We start from the raw sequence: 14777 nt of genomic DNA, 5'->3' as shown, positions 1-14777 counted from the left end.
ACTTTTTCAGAATTTCATCAACACTTTGGTGCATGAAATTCCCAGAATCTAGATCTCAAGTGATATCAAGGATCTAGCATAGAGAACAGTTGTTTAGAGAAATGAATCAATGAATCCAGCCCTAAGCATTCCTAATCTAACACTTTAGCACCCTAACCTACACATCTAGAACCTCATTAAGGTAACTACTCACTAATCATGATCAACACACTAGATCCTTTGCAAGATGTGTTGTTAATCCTGATTAGAAATTTGATTTGATGATAAGAAATGATGAACAAGATGGAAAGAAACTGCAAATCGATTTTAAACTCTCTAAAACAAAGTGTATTAAGTAGGTTTTCACCAAAAGGGGAAAGAAGACTAAAAGTAGATTCAGTGTCCTCTACAAATTAGGTCTAAAAACCTTATAAAGGAGGCTTGGGCGAACCGGGTCAACCCGGAACAAACCGGGTACTGACCCGGCCTTGATGGGTAAGTGTAGGTTTGCCACGGTCGGGTGTGCTCTTGTAGTGACCGTGGCAATCCTGACCGTGTCAAAGTCTTTACTTGTGTTCTTGGTTCCTTTTGATGCCACGGTCTGATCAAGCTTCATCTGGAACTCGTGGCAAGTTACAGTGTCAAACGCCGAAGATGTGTAAAGGTCGCCACGGTCAAGCCCCCAGACCGTGGCATTCTGACCGTGCCAAAACCCGCATGCATGTGAAATCCTTCCCAGCCAAGTCTATGCTTGCCACGGCCAAGTCTCAGGCCGTGGCATTGAAATCGTGTCAAAAGCCGAAGCTGTGTAGAAGTTGTCTCCAGCCACTTGTTCATTTGCCACGGTCAAGTCCCAGACCGTGGCATTCAGCTCGTGCCAATCGCCGAAGGTTGCAAGAGGTTGCCACGGTCAAGCCTCCGACCGTGGCATTTAGGCCGTGTCAATCGCCGAAGGTTGCAAGAAGTTCCTCTCAGCCAAGTGTGTGTTTGCCACGGTCAAGTGTAGAACATGGCATGAATATCGTGTCATTTTCCGAGGGTGCACAAAAGTTGCCACGGCCAAGTGTGGACCGTGGCATTCCATCGCGGCATGCTTAACTTAGTCGCTCTGGGCTGTCTGGACCATCTCGCATTCCGGAGAGTGTAACTTCCTGGAGACTTGTCCGAATTGAGTGATTCCGGTTTCAGAAGACAGAGGACTCATTTGTATCCAACTTTGATGAAGGAAGTTTCAGTGCTTGGGAAGTGTAAGGTTTCCTGGAGGGCACATCTTTGAAGTGCATTTACACGACCAGAGAAAGGCGTCTAGACATGTGTTCATTCCGGAGACCGTATCTTTCTGCTCAAAGCTCCAAATTGACTGATCTCGGATGTTATGGAAAGAAGACTCAAATGTCTCTGATTCGCATGAAGGCCCTGGAAACTGAATCGGCCTGGAAGTGCACCGTCCTTCGCATCCTTCAGAACTGATCTGCTCAGTCCGGAATACCTGCGAGACAGGGGTTCCTTCCGACGAGCTTATCTCTCTGCTCACGCGTCCGAATTTCACGATTTCACTTGCTATGAGACCGTGCTCCAATGCTCTCCAACTTCTATGAAGCACCCGCCGTCTGAATCAGACCGGAAGGCTCCCCGGACAGGCGATTTCTGAGGCATGTTCACACCCGGAGATTTTGGCCGATATACTTCATTCGCGGTACATGAAAATGGCCGGTAAAGCTTCCCGCGGTACATGAAAATGGCCGGTAAAACCTTCCTGGCCAGCGAGAATGGCCGATAATCTCCTAAGACCCAATTTTTCCACTTTTTCAAGCTTTGCTCACCATTCCACCTCCTGGATTCATCTTTTCAGCTCCATATTCACCTGATAGACACTCAAAACATGCAAAGACTCATTGGGACCTAATGCATCTCCTTAGTTCTAAAACAAACCCTAAGGACCTAAAATGCATGAAATAAAACATGATTTGGAATGATTTATGCAACCTAAATGATGCAAATTATGAACATATCACCGAGCAGCTAAAAACCTACCTTTTTCTTCTTGGTTTTCTTAATTTTCTGTTTTTTTTTGTGTTTTTTTTTTGTAAAATACCTAAAACTTAAAAAGAAAAAGAAAGTATAAATTGTAAAAAAAAGAAAAGAAAACTAAAAGAAAGAGTACCTAAATGGGTTGCCTCCCATTAAGCGCTTTTGTTTTAAGTCATTTTGCTCGACGTAAGCATGAGGAATCAAGCTGATTTGAATGGCACTCCACTTGATGTGCCTTTATCACTTCCGGTCGCTGGAGGTTTTACTTCTTCTCCTTGAGGAGCGTCTTCTTTCCTTTACTCTTCTTTCGGACTTTAATATTGTTTAAAACTCTTTTGTGTTTTCGATGAGCTCCTGGATTTGGTCCTCACTAGTTTCTGTTGCATCTGGTGGAATGATGATCTTGATCTTTTCAAATGCTTTCGGCTTCCCCTTTTCTTTCTCTTTTGGCCTGTTTCCTTTGCTTGGAAAATCGTCTAAGATAGTCGGATAGTACCTTTTTCGATCCACATTGAGGAAAACAGCATTCCGGTTTGCGTGATCGATTACTGCTCCTACTGTAGCTAGGAATGGTCTCCCGAAAATGAGTGGCCTCTCCTTGTCTTTATCCATCTCCAGGACTTGGAAATCTGCTGGAACGATTTTGTCTCCCACTAGAACTTGTAGATCATGAATCGCCCCTTCAGTATCTTTTTGAGATGAATCTCCAAAAACAACCTTAACCGTCGACGTCCTTAAGATTTTTATGCCCAATTTTTCGGCAAATGTCTTAGACATGATGTTGACATTGGCTCCGGAATCGCACAGGCAGTCTGTAAACTTGATTCCTGAAATGAAACATTGGAAAACAAAACGTCCCAGATCATCGGCTTTTGTAAGCCTTTGAAACGGTGATCGTTCAGGTACCTTAAACGGTGGCTGCTTGGGATCGATATCCTTGTACAGTGGTACAAAGATTGGGGTTTCTTCTTTCTTTCCATCGGTTCTGGCCTCTTCTTTGGGCAATGTGGTTATGGCGTTGCAAAACTTCGTAGGGTTATCTTCAACTCTTCCTGGAAGAACTCCACTTTGCCTCTTCATAGAGTCGGCTGTTTGGGCGACTTGCACATCTAACTTTTTTACGTGCGAAGATAAAGATTCAAACTTACCATTCAGATCATTGTACATGCAGTCCACTTTCACGTTAACGTCTTTAGATGCTTTTTCGTTCGTCATAACGAGCTGTTGGATTGACCGTTCAAGTTTACCGATTTGTGAAGCTAGCTGGTTTGTCGTGACTCCCTACTGTTGTACAAATTGATAGTTAAAACTCGTACCTTGGTAGTTATATGGCTGTCGCGGTTGTGGGGGAGTTGATATGTTCATAATTTGCATCATTTAGGTTGCATAAATCATTCCAAATCATGTTTTATTTCATGTATTTTAGGTCCTTAGGGTTTGTTTTAGAACTTAGGAGATGCATTAGGTCCCAATGAGTCTTTGCATGTTTTGAGTGTCTATCAGGTGATTATGGAGCTGAAAAGATGAATCCAGGAGGTGGAATGGTGAGCAGAGCTTGAAAAAGTGGAAAACTTGAGTCTATGGAGGTTATCGGCCATTCTCGCTGGCCAGGAAGGTTTTACCGGCCATTTTCATGTACCGCGGGAAGCTTTACCGGCCATTTTCACGTACCGCGAATTAAGTATATCGGCCAAAATCTCCGGGTGCGAACGAGTCTCAGAAATCACCTGTCCGGGGAGCCTTCCGGTCCGATTCAGATGGCGGGTCCTTCATAGAAGTTGGAGAGCATTGAAGCACGGTCTCATAGCAATTGGAATCGTAGAATTCGGACGCGTGAGCAGAGAGATAAGCTCGTCAGAAGAAACCCCTGTCTCGCAGGTATTCCGGACCGAGCAGATCAGTTCTGAAGGATGCGAAGGACGGTGCACTTCCAGGCCGATTCAGCTTCCGGGTCCTTCATGAGAATCAGAGACATTTGAGTCTTCTTTCCAGAACGTCCAAGATCATTCAATTCGGATCTATGAGCAGGAAGATACGGCCTCCGGAATGGACGCTTGTCTAGACGCCTCTCTCTGGTCGTATACATGCACTGCAAAGATGTGCCCTCCAGGAAGCCTTCCACCTCCCAAGCACTGAAACTTCCTTCACAAAAGTTGGAGATAAATGAGTCCTCTGTCTTCTGCAACCAAAATCATTCAATTCGGACAAGTATCACAGGAGTTACACTCTCCGGAATGCGAAGTGATCTAAGCTGCTCTGGATGCTGCGAGATGGTCTTGCGACTTGGTTAACCCGCAGGCCTGAAGATGAACGCCTGAATGCTGATGCTGCGAGTTGAAATGTGCGGGTAAACTATCACTGGAAGAGGTCTGGAGCTCCCGAGCAAGAGAAATGCTAAGTCCACAATCGTGCGACTTAGGCATGCGAGTCATCCGCGCCTGGATCTATGCCGCACGATCACTCGGAATTCACTCCGACTTGAGCCTGCGACCTAAGTGCAATAGAGACCAACCCGCACAGTTTCTACATCCCCCAGAAACCGGCTCAGCCCTGCGAGTTGGAGAGGAAGGAGACCATGCCGCAGAAACACTCGCAATTTACTCCTAGATAGGCGTGCGGCTCCGACAAGGCGATTCAAGCCTCACAAGACAAGTCTTCATCTACTGCGACTTAGGTGTGCGGCCTGGGACATACTGAACCGACCCGCAGCTTTTCCCACTTTATCCATTAAAGCCGGGTCAGGACCCGGTTTGTTCCGGGCTGACCCGGTTCGTTTTTAAGAAGGTATAAATACTTTTTAGGGTTTTTTGGGGGAGAACTAAGTTTTATTCCCTTTGTCTCTTGCCTCTTTGGTGAAAAAGACTCCATTAAGAAGAGAAATATCTATATTTGAGTGTTTAATCAAGAGAGTTTAAGGAGATCTGGGTGTTTAAAGCTGTTTTCCTTTGAATCTATCATCTCCATCTCCATTTCTCATCATTAATCATGCTAATCTTCTCAACTTGCAAAGGTTTAAGAGAGATTAGTATGATTAGTGAGTAGTCACCTTAATGAGGTTCTAGATGTGTAGGTTAGGGTGCTAAAGTGTTAGATTTGGGGTGCTTAGGGCTAGATTCATTGATTCATTTCTCTAAACAACTGTTCTCTATGCTAGATCCTTGATAATCACTTGAGATTTAGATTCTGGGAATTTCATGCACCAAAAGTGTTTGATGAAATTCCTGAAAGAGTTGTGTTAGAGGTTTAAGTAATTTTTCATCATGGGAATGATTTGTTAAATGCTTGAATGATCATTAAGAACTGTTTATTAATGCATATTGATTCATATTTCACAAATGGGAATTTGGTTTGAAAATGGATTAGTATAGGGGTTAATACCTTCATGAGAGGATTAACCTAGATTAGAGTTCTTAATCACTTGAATCATGTCTCATCATTGTCATCAGCATCTCTAGTTTAACACCAAAGCACCCTGACCAACTATCATGTCTAGAATCTCATGCCTCCATCATATCATATTCACATCATATCATTTGTCATTGTCATTAGTCTTTAATCCTGTTTATGTTTATAGCTTTCTCTAGATTAATCAAAACCCGCTCTTGTTTGCTTGAATTAAGAACTTGATCATATAGCTTAGTGTCTAACACCACATCTGGATTGATTAACCTCTTTGTGCTACATTGACAAGGGGATTGATAGCCCTGAGACCCTTAAAAGTCTTATCTATCAGTACTATTCCTCCAACGTTTCCACCTTGAAACTTGTTTTGAAAGGATTTTTGCTGAGGTGGGTAGTACTGGTCTTGAGGACTCTCCACATTTGGATTGCGGTAAGAGAGATTGTTGTAATTTGCATTCCGGAAGTTGTTGTTGAAGCTATTATTGGAGCGATTTTGATATGGCACCAGTGCTCCTACATAGTTCACATCTTCTTCTTGAAAGGCTTGATTAATGTGATCGATATCACTAGGTCCTTCATCTTCTGCGCCATTGTTGGTCTCACAAGCATGCATTGGGCGATTGTTACTCTTCAGAAGCTGGCTCACCATGTTCTTCAACTCGGTTATCTCCTTGCTGTCTGTTCCGGCTTGCTTCATTGATCAATCATATTCAGGACAGTCATTGCTATTGGCTTGAGCCAAATTTTCGATGAGAGCTCTTCCTTGGGTTATCGTCTTTTGTCCAAAATCTCCATTGCTAGCTGTATCAAGTGAAAGTTTGTATTTTGGTTGCAAACCTCGGTAAAATGTGCTCAGCAAGCTTGATCCATGAAATCCATGGTGTGGGCAATCACGTTCATACTCCTTAAAACGCTCCCAGGCTTCATAGAAAGATTCAGTTGGCCCTTGTTGAAAGTTTGAGATCTTTGTTCTCAACTGATTCGACCTTAACTTAGTGTAGAAGTGGTTCAGGAAAGCATTTCTGCATTCTTCCCAATTGGTAATCGATCCTGCAGGCAAAGATTTCAACCAACAGTGAGCTTTATCTGCTAATGAAAAAGGGAACAACTTACACTTTAAATAGTCTGGTGGAACTTGGTTTGTTCTCATCATGCTGCAAATTTCTTCAAAGAGCTCGATATGGTCCATTGGATGCTCAGAAGGAACTCCATGGAACTGGTTTTGTTTCACCAATGAGATGATCTGAGGCTTGACTCAAACTCATTCCGGTTCGGAAATGGAACTTGAATTGCAGATCGGTTCTGAAAATTTTGAGTAGGTGCATCAAAATCAGCTATGCGATGGTTCCTGGCTTGTCTTCGGTGTTGATTTGCTGGCGGAATGGATCGGTGAATGCGTTCATTCGGCTGCATTGCTGGGTGGTCACCAACGGCTGCATTGATGGGTGGATCAAGGTCTTCACGTCCTTCTCTCTCTCGGTTCTGGTGGTTTCTTGGAGGAACCTCATCCTCCTTTCCATCTTGTCGAGCATGATCACCTCCTCTGTGATCATTCTCTTCATTTTCTCCATGTTCGGACCCGTCTTGGTCCATATTTAAAGTTCGATTAATAGGATCTCCAGGCTGGTCGTCGTTGGCCATTCCTTGCGTTCGTCTAAGTCTTCGAAGTTCTCTTTCGTGTCTGTCTATCTCGTCTAGAATTGGAATGTTTTCTACAGGTCTGCGCCTGGTATTCATGCAATTCAGAGAAAAACAAAAGAAGGGAAAGATAATTCAGCAAAACTTTAAGAAAGAACTAGAGATCAGGTGTCTAGAACAGAAGTTAAAACAAGAAAAATAGCAAAAGGCAGCGAAACAAATCCCCGGCAACGGCGCCAAAAACTTGATGTCGTATCAACTGCGTGAGGGGACAAGTTTTACCCTTAACAAAACAAATGAAAGCCGCAAGTGCACAGCTAATCAGTTGTAGTATTTAGGGATCGAATCCACAGAGATTTGTGTGCCTGGTATTCTTCTACGGTTTATAACTTTATGTCTAGACTAAATTGGTTTTAAAGGTTGGTTGTTTGTTTTGCGAATTAAACTCAAAACAAATAAAACAAATAAATCTATCCTAAAAAGCAAGTAAGAAAATCGAATGAAACGCAATTAGAATAAGCAAAATATCGAATGAAAGACTAATAAAGCAAGTGAAATATCGCATGAAAGGTAAATTAAGCAAGTAAAATATGAAACTAAGGGAATTGAAATGCAGGTCTAAGAAAGCAATAAAAATCGATGGAGTTGTAAACTATGGCTAAAAACGCTGAGCTTTTGGGAACTCTAAGGGATCATAATCGGTTTTAACACTAGAGTAAATAGATTGGGATTGACGGATATCGATATATGGGTTCTAGAGCTAGAGTACGGCGGTATGACTACATCACTGTCGTGATCATAACCAACTGTTTCTCGCAACCCTGACCAGTAGGTTTCCACTCTGGCCCTGGAAGGGAGAGATCGCAAGAGCTGCACAAGACTCGTCAATACTCACGATCTCGCCGCAGGTAGGTTTCCACTCCTACGGAAAAATCGCCTGTTTCATTCTAGGGCTGATACTTAATAAAAACTTTCGCAACACTAACTATCTAGATCAGATACTAGGTAATCAATCAAGCATACATGCAATAAGAACAAGAATAAATAGAGAACAAGTCGAAATCTCAGATCTATAAACCTAGATGTCTTAATCGATTATGAGAGCCCCTTTCGGGAACCCTAAGCCCAACTCAGGATCTACTCAGACATGGCTGAGGTCGACATCATCATCGGTTTTAATAAAAGTAATGAAAAATAGTAAAGAAAAAAGATAAAGAAAGCTTCTCTATTGAAGTACTCGGACTTGAACAATCTTCTACAAAAATCTCATAAAAACGGCTAAAGGAAAAGGGTTTCTGTAAAGTGTGTATTGGTCTCTCTAAAAACGACCTAAATGACATGTATTTATAGTCTCCAATACTCCATGGTCTCTAGGGTTACGGAATTGAGGCTGAGAATGACTTTGGGCTTCAGATACATGGGCTTTAATTCAGAGATTGATTGCCGCGGTCGGGAGTGTTGTGACCGCGGGGATTGGCTGGTTGGCCGCGGTCGGGAAGCTTCTGACCGCGGCAAATAGGTTGTTGGCCGCGGTCGCGTGACTTGCTGGCCGACTTCGAGTGGCTCCGGGGCAAATGAAATATCTTGAGATCCAACCATTGGAATGTCTCCAAACCAAGTGCATTTGAAAGCTGGTTGATTCTTCTATAAGTTCTGACGGTGAGAAGGTCTTCGTCTCTCCATGAGAGTTCTGACGGTCTGCATTTATCCAAAAGAGTCTTTTTGTTCCATTTTGTGCCTCTTTATCCCAAATTACCTGAAAAGTCTTTTAAAATCCGGAAGCATAGAAATCCTTTGAAAACCTTTGAAAATGGAGTAAAACACCTGTAAAAGATATTAAAGCGATCCATAAAAATGGTCAAAATCCGGTGTTATCAACGGTCACATGCCACGGCTTGACCAGGACCTGCTTGACCGTGGCAAACCTCATCTTTACCCATCAAAACCGGGTCAGTACCCGGTTTGTTCCGGGCTGACCCGGTTCGTCCAAGACCAATATAAATACATTTTAGACCTAATTTGTGGAGAACCTTTATCTTATCCTTAGTCTCCTTTCCTTTTTGGTGAAAGAACCATTGGTCAAGACCTTTGTTTCTGAGTTTAATATCGATTTAAAAGTGTTTTCCATCTTGTCTTATCATTTCTCATAATCAAATCACACTTCTAATCATGATTAACAACACATCTTGCAAAGGATCTAGTGTGTTGGTCATGATTAGTGAGTAATCCCCATATTAAGGTCTTAGATCTGTAGATTAGGGTGCCTAAGTGGTAGATTAGTGAGCTTAGGGGTTATTATTCATATTCCATTCTCTACAACCTGTTCTTAATGCTAGATCCATACACATCATATGTGGTCTAGATTCTGGGCATTTCATGCATCAAAAGTGTTTGATGAAATGCCTGAACCAAGGTTGTTAGAGGTTTAAGTGTTATTCGTCATGAGAATGATTGTTTATATGCTTAAATGACAGATTAAACTGGTTCTTAATGCTTGTTAATTCATGTTTCACTAATGATGATTAGGTTAGAAACTGTTTTAGCATAGAAGTTGATACCTTCACGAGAGGATTAACTTAATCAATGATGTTTAAGTTGAATGGTTTGCTTGATCACATGATTCATTAGCTCACTAGTTTAACACTGAAGGCACCCTAATCTACTATCATGTCTAAGACCTTTCTCATCATCATACATACATTCTCATCATCATTTTGTTATTTGTTTGTCTTTGTTTGCTTTGCTTATCATTGTTATCTTCTCTTTATATTGTTTAGTTTCTTGTTTTAATCAGCAGTTGAAACCAAATCTCATTTGTTTGCTTGAATTAAGATCAGTTCATATAGTCTAGTGTCTAGCTTCCACATTCTTGGATTAACACCCCTTATACTACTTTGACAAAGGGGATTGATAGCCCTTAAGAGCCTAAAAACTCTTGTCTATCAGTGTGTGATCCTGTAATGAGATTTTGAGCCACCAAACTTTGTTTTTCTAGGGTTTGGCGATGGAGATGGGGTTCTTCCCCAGATCCATTGTTCTTTCTCATTTTTTATCTTATTAACTTTTCTGTTCTTTTGCATTCTTCTATATCTTTCATCATTCATTGCATCATATAGATTAGTCCCAGAGAGTTAGGTTGTTTGAAGATATCGACAACCATATATATCGATTAGGATTTCCATTGTTCTAGACCATATTATGGATCTCATCTCTTCTAAGTTGTTCATAAAGCATGAGAATATATTCATGACCTATTCTCTGAGCCTAGGATAGATCAGAGCCACGAGAGTGCTGTATCAGATCATCCGTACTTAGCTTCAGAAGAACATAGTCGCTATAGTAGTCGAAAGCTACCTATAGAGATGATGTGAGTAGAGGAATTCAATGTCTAATGCAAGATCTTAAGTTTAGCATGAGAGCAAGAGTTAATTGCTAGATATAAGTGATTAGTTGATTTAGGTGACGAGAGTTGGTTAATCATACATATATCTATTCTAGTTCAATCATACATATGTCTATTCTAGTTCCATGCAGATTCCCAGAAACAGATGAAGATCAATCGCCCGGAAGCTAATTGGAAATGCCATCATACATTGATTAGAGTAAACCGGAGAAGTCTAAGTTGCCACCTATGAGTTTAAGAGTCTTTAGTTTGAGTTGATATGCTTGAGATGTTCTTTTAACAATTCATCCTGCATTGCATTTTATTTCTTGTGAATATTAGATTAGGTTTAGTTTAGGATCTTAACCAAAAACCCCAAAACTTTTATCGGTTTATGACTTTGCTTACTTCCCAGTTTGTTGTTTCTCGCAGATTAGACATCCTCCATGTGGATCGACACCCTAAGTCCTACAATGTACATCTGTGCACTTGCAGACACTAGGCTTTTATAAATTTAAAACTTTTGGAGGACCAACGGGCTTGTTAAAAAACAACCCTAGGCCCGTAAGCCCATCAATCAACAAAGAGCTGGAACCAGAATAAGAACCGCAAGGAGTTAAGGAGCTAAGGAACAAAGACAAGAAGAAAGGAATGGAACAAGAAGACCTTTTGCTCATTTCAAATGGTCACATGACCCGAGCAAAGACCAAGAGGCTCAAGGAAGCTTTTGGAAATATACTTAAGCAAGGAATGCTTAAGGAACAAACGGGAAAAGATATGGGTACAACTGCAATAGTTGTGATCCAAGTCCGAGAAGGCTAATGGGCTTGTGATCCAGCTATGTACTCTTTTTTCCTATCTCAAGTTTTGTTTCAATGGGTTTTCTTGAGATAGGTTTTTAAGGAGGCATATTTTGGATCACCTCACACCTACGCCCATTCAGCCGAGCCCAAGGGAAGAAGAAGAGGTGTGTGTGAAGAAGAGTTTGAATTCAAACTTAGCCAGCTTTCAAAGAACTAGTTCCTAGACACTTTAATGCTTTGTAGACTCGCATGTTCTTTCTTTATATTCTCTTGTAAACTCTCTTTTGAGACTATCTTATCTTTTATCAAAATCTTTTCTAAGTAAGATCAAACCCTTCTTGTTAGTGTGTTATATCCTTCAAGGCCTTTCGATTCATCTTTGGTGTGTAATATCCTTAGTTGTTTTGAAAACCAATTCATCAAGGGTCTTCTGCAAGTCTCATCAAATCCATAAACCTTGAAACAACTCGCTTGTTTGCAAGGCTATCCCTTCAGATCCAGTTTAGTGAGTGTCGAATTCAGGGAGGTTCATATTAAATGGTATCCTGACTCTTCGCATTCAATCTGTCAAAAAATGATTTCTTGAGGAACACGAATAGTCACTTTTGTTTTGTGAAACGATCAAAGACTTGTTTCTGGTGATTCTGTGTTCTTTGTGTTTCAGGAATGATGAGTGAACAACAAGAAGAGTCCAGTGCTAATAGCGCTAACACGTTATACATGGAGACGATGTTGGCTGAAGTTAAGAAGCTTGTGTCTGTGAGCCTTGAAGAGTTTCGACAGGAAATACAGGAGCGGACCAAGTCAAAGGCTAGCAGAGATAAGAGAAGGGATCTAGGGAAAGAGCCTGAAGAAGTTTTGGAACCGACTAGACCTCTCAGAGATGATGCGGCCACAGATTATTATGGCCCCCTTACTAGCTCTTCCAAAGATAGTCAAAGGAGGCATAGACGACACAAGGAGGATCGAGTGCAATCTCATGATGGGTTTGGGGGAGTTAAACTCAGAATTCCACCTTTTTATGGCAAAAACGATCCTGATGCCTACTTAGAGTGGGAAAAGAAGATTGAATTGCTGTTCAACTGTCAACATTATGCTGGGATTAACCGAGTAAAGATCGTTACCACCGAGTTCTATGACTACGCCCTTTCTTGGTGGGATCAGATTGTTACTACCAGAAGAAGAAACCAACAATTTCCGATTGAAACCTAGGAAGAAATGAAGTCTCTTATGAGAAAGTGATTTGTGCTGAGCCACTACCATAGAGAACTGCATCAAAAACTCAGGAGGCTCACACAAGGCAGCCGATCAGTTCAAGATTTTATCAGGAAATGGAGACTTTGATACTGCAAGCTGATATCAGAGAAGATGCAGAGGCCACCATGTCTCGTTTTCTAGGAGGCTTCAATCGAGAAATCCAAGATAAGTTGGAAATGCAACAATATGAAGAGTTAGAAGATATGTTGCACAAAGATATTCTCATAGAGCAGCAGCTCAAGAGGAGGAGCACCAAAAACGCCTATGGAGCAGGAGCAATATATAATAAGCTGAGGTATCCCCGAGAAGAGAAGTCGAGTTCAACACCAAGAGAAGAAGAACCGACCACAACTTCTAAAGAGGAACCTAAGTCCTTCTCATCAGTACCTGACAACAGAAACAAAGCTGTTGGAACAAAAACAAGGACCAGAGACGTCAAGTGTTTCAAGTGTCTTGGTAGAGGACACTATGCGAACGAATGTTCCAATAAGAAGATCATGATACTCATAGATGATGGCGAATGGGAATCTACAGCTGAGTCAGAAGCCGAGTTTCAAACTGATCATGAAGAACCACCCGCTTAAGGATCCTGCTTGTGTCTAGGAGATCTCTAAGTGTTCAGGTCAAACCCGAAGAACAAGAGCAAAGGGAGAACCTATTCCACAGCCGATGTCTTGTGCAAGGGAAAGTTTGTAGTCTCATTGTAGATGGGGGAAGTTGCACAAATGTAGCAAGCCAAGAGATGGTTCAAAAGCTCAATATGGTCACTGAGAAGCACCCGAGGCCTTACAAACTCAACTGGCTGAACAATGATGGGGAATTGAAATTTAATAGCCGAGTCACGGTCCCAATTGCCATTGGAGGATATGAAGACGAGATACAGTGTGATGTGCTGCTCATGGACGCCGGCCACATACTACTAGGTGTTTTATGGATCATTTTAATATCTTTTACAGGTGTTTTTACTCCATTTTCAAAGGTTTTCAAAGGATTTCTATGTTTCCGGATTTTAAAAGACTTTTCAGGTAATTTAAGATAAAGAGGAACAAAATGGAACAAAAAGACTCTTTTGGATAAATGCAGACCGTCAGAACTCTCATGGAGAGACGAAGACCTTCTCACCGTCTGATCACCCTCAAAATTGGACAACTTATAGAAGAATCAACCAGCTTTCAAATGCACTTGGTTTGGAGACATTCCAACGGTTGGATCTCAAGATATTCCATTAGCCCCGGAGCCACGCGGAGTCGGCCAGCAACTCACGCGACCGCGGCCAACAAGCTATTTGCCGCAGTCAGAAGCTTCCCGACCACGGCGAACAAGCCAATTGCCGCGGTCACAACACTCCCGACTGCGGCATTCAAGCTCCGACTTAAAGCCCACTTATCTGAAGTCCAAAGTCATTCTCAGCCTCAATTCCGGAACCCTAGAGACCATGGAGTATTGGAGACTATAAATACATGTCATTTAGGTCGTTTTTTAGCAGACATTCATACTTTACAGAAACCATTTTCCTTTAGCCGTTTTTATGAGATTTTTGTAGAAGATTGTTCAAGTCCGAGTTTTTCTTCAATAGAGAAGCTTTCTTTATCTCTTTTCTTTATTGTTTTTCATTACTTTTATTAAAACCAATGATGATGTCGAACTCAGCCATGTCTGAGTAGATCCCGAGTTGGGCTTAGGGTTCCCGAAAGGGGCTCTCATAATCGATTAAGACATCTAGGTTTATAGATCTGGGATTTCGACCTGTTCTCTGTTTATTCTTGTTCTTATTGCATGTATGCTTGATTGATCACCTAGTATCTGATCTAGATAGTTAGTGTTGCGAAAGTTTTCATTAAGTATCAGCCCTAGAACGAAACAGGCGATTTTTCCGTAGGAGTGGAAACCTACCTGCGGCGAGATCGTGAGTATTGACGAGTCTTGTGCAGCTCTTGCGTTCTCTCCCTTCCAGGGCCAGAGTGGATACCTACTGGTCAGGGTTGCAAAAAAATAGTTGGTTATGATCACGACAGTGATATGTCTATATTTTACATCATTTAGAGAGCATTTTAGAGTCCTCATCATGTGTTTTCCCATGTAAATTGTGTCTTTAGGCATGAAAATAGGATTTAGGGCTTGCATTAGGTCCCAAAGAGTTTTGCATGTTTTGAAGTCTTTATCAGGTGCTTTGGGAGTCGTTTGGAGCTTAAGAAGAGGAGCAGAGGAGAAAACGATGAAGAAAAGGGTCAAAAATGGTGAAAACCGCTTGGAGGAATCTCTCGGCCAAATCGCGTACCGGACGG

General features: G+C 41.8%; 1 non-coding gene across 1 annotated transcript; it reads left to right on the top strand.

Moving 5' to 3' along the window:
- The first annotated feature begins 6284 nt into the window (after positions 1 to 6284).
- LOC112088689 lies at positions 6285 to 6390 on the top strand. Its single transcript, XR_002900634.1, has one exon. It is a non-coding gene; the product is annotated as a small nucleolar RNA R71 (small nucleolar RNA).
- The last annotated feature ends 8387 nt before the right edge of the window (positions 6391 to 14777 follow it).

The sequence above is a fragment of the Eutrema salsugineum genome, unplaced genomic scaffold (assembly GCF_000478725.1).
Source record: "Eutrema salsugineum unplaced genomic scaffold, Eutsalg1_0 scaffold_14, whole genome shotgun sequence".
In the NCBI taxonomy this organism is placed as follows: domain Eukaryota; kingdom Viridiplantae; phylum Streptophyta; class Magnoliopsida; order Brassicales; family Brassicaceae; genus Eutrema; species Eutrema salsugineum.
The sequence above is the reverse complement of the archived record's forward strand: the minus strand, read 5'-3'. Positions and strand labels throughout refer to the sequence as shown.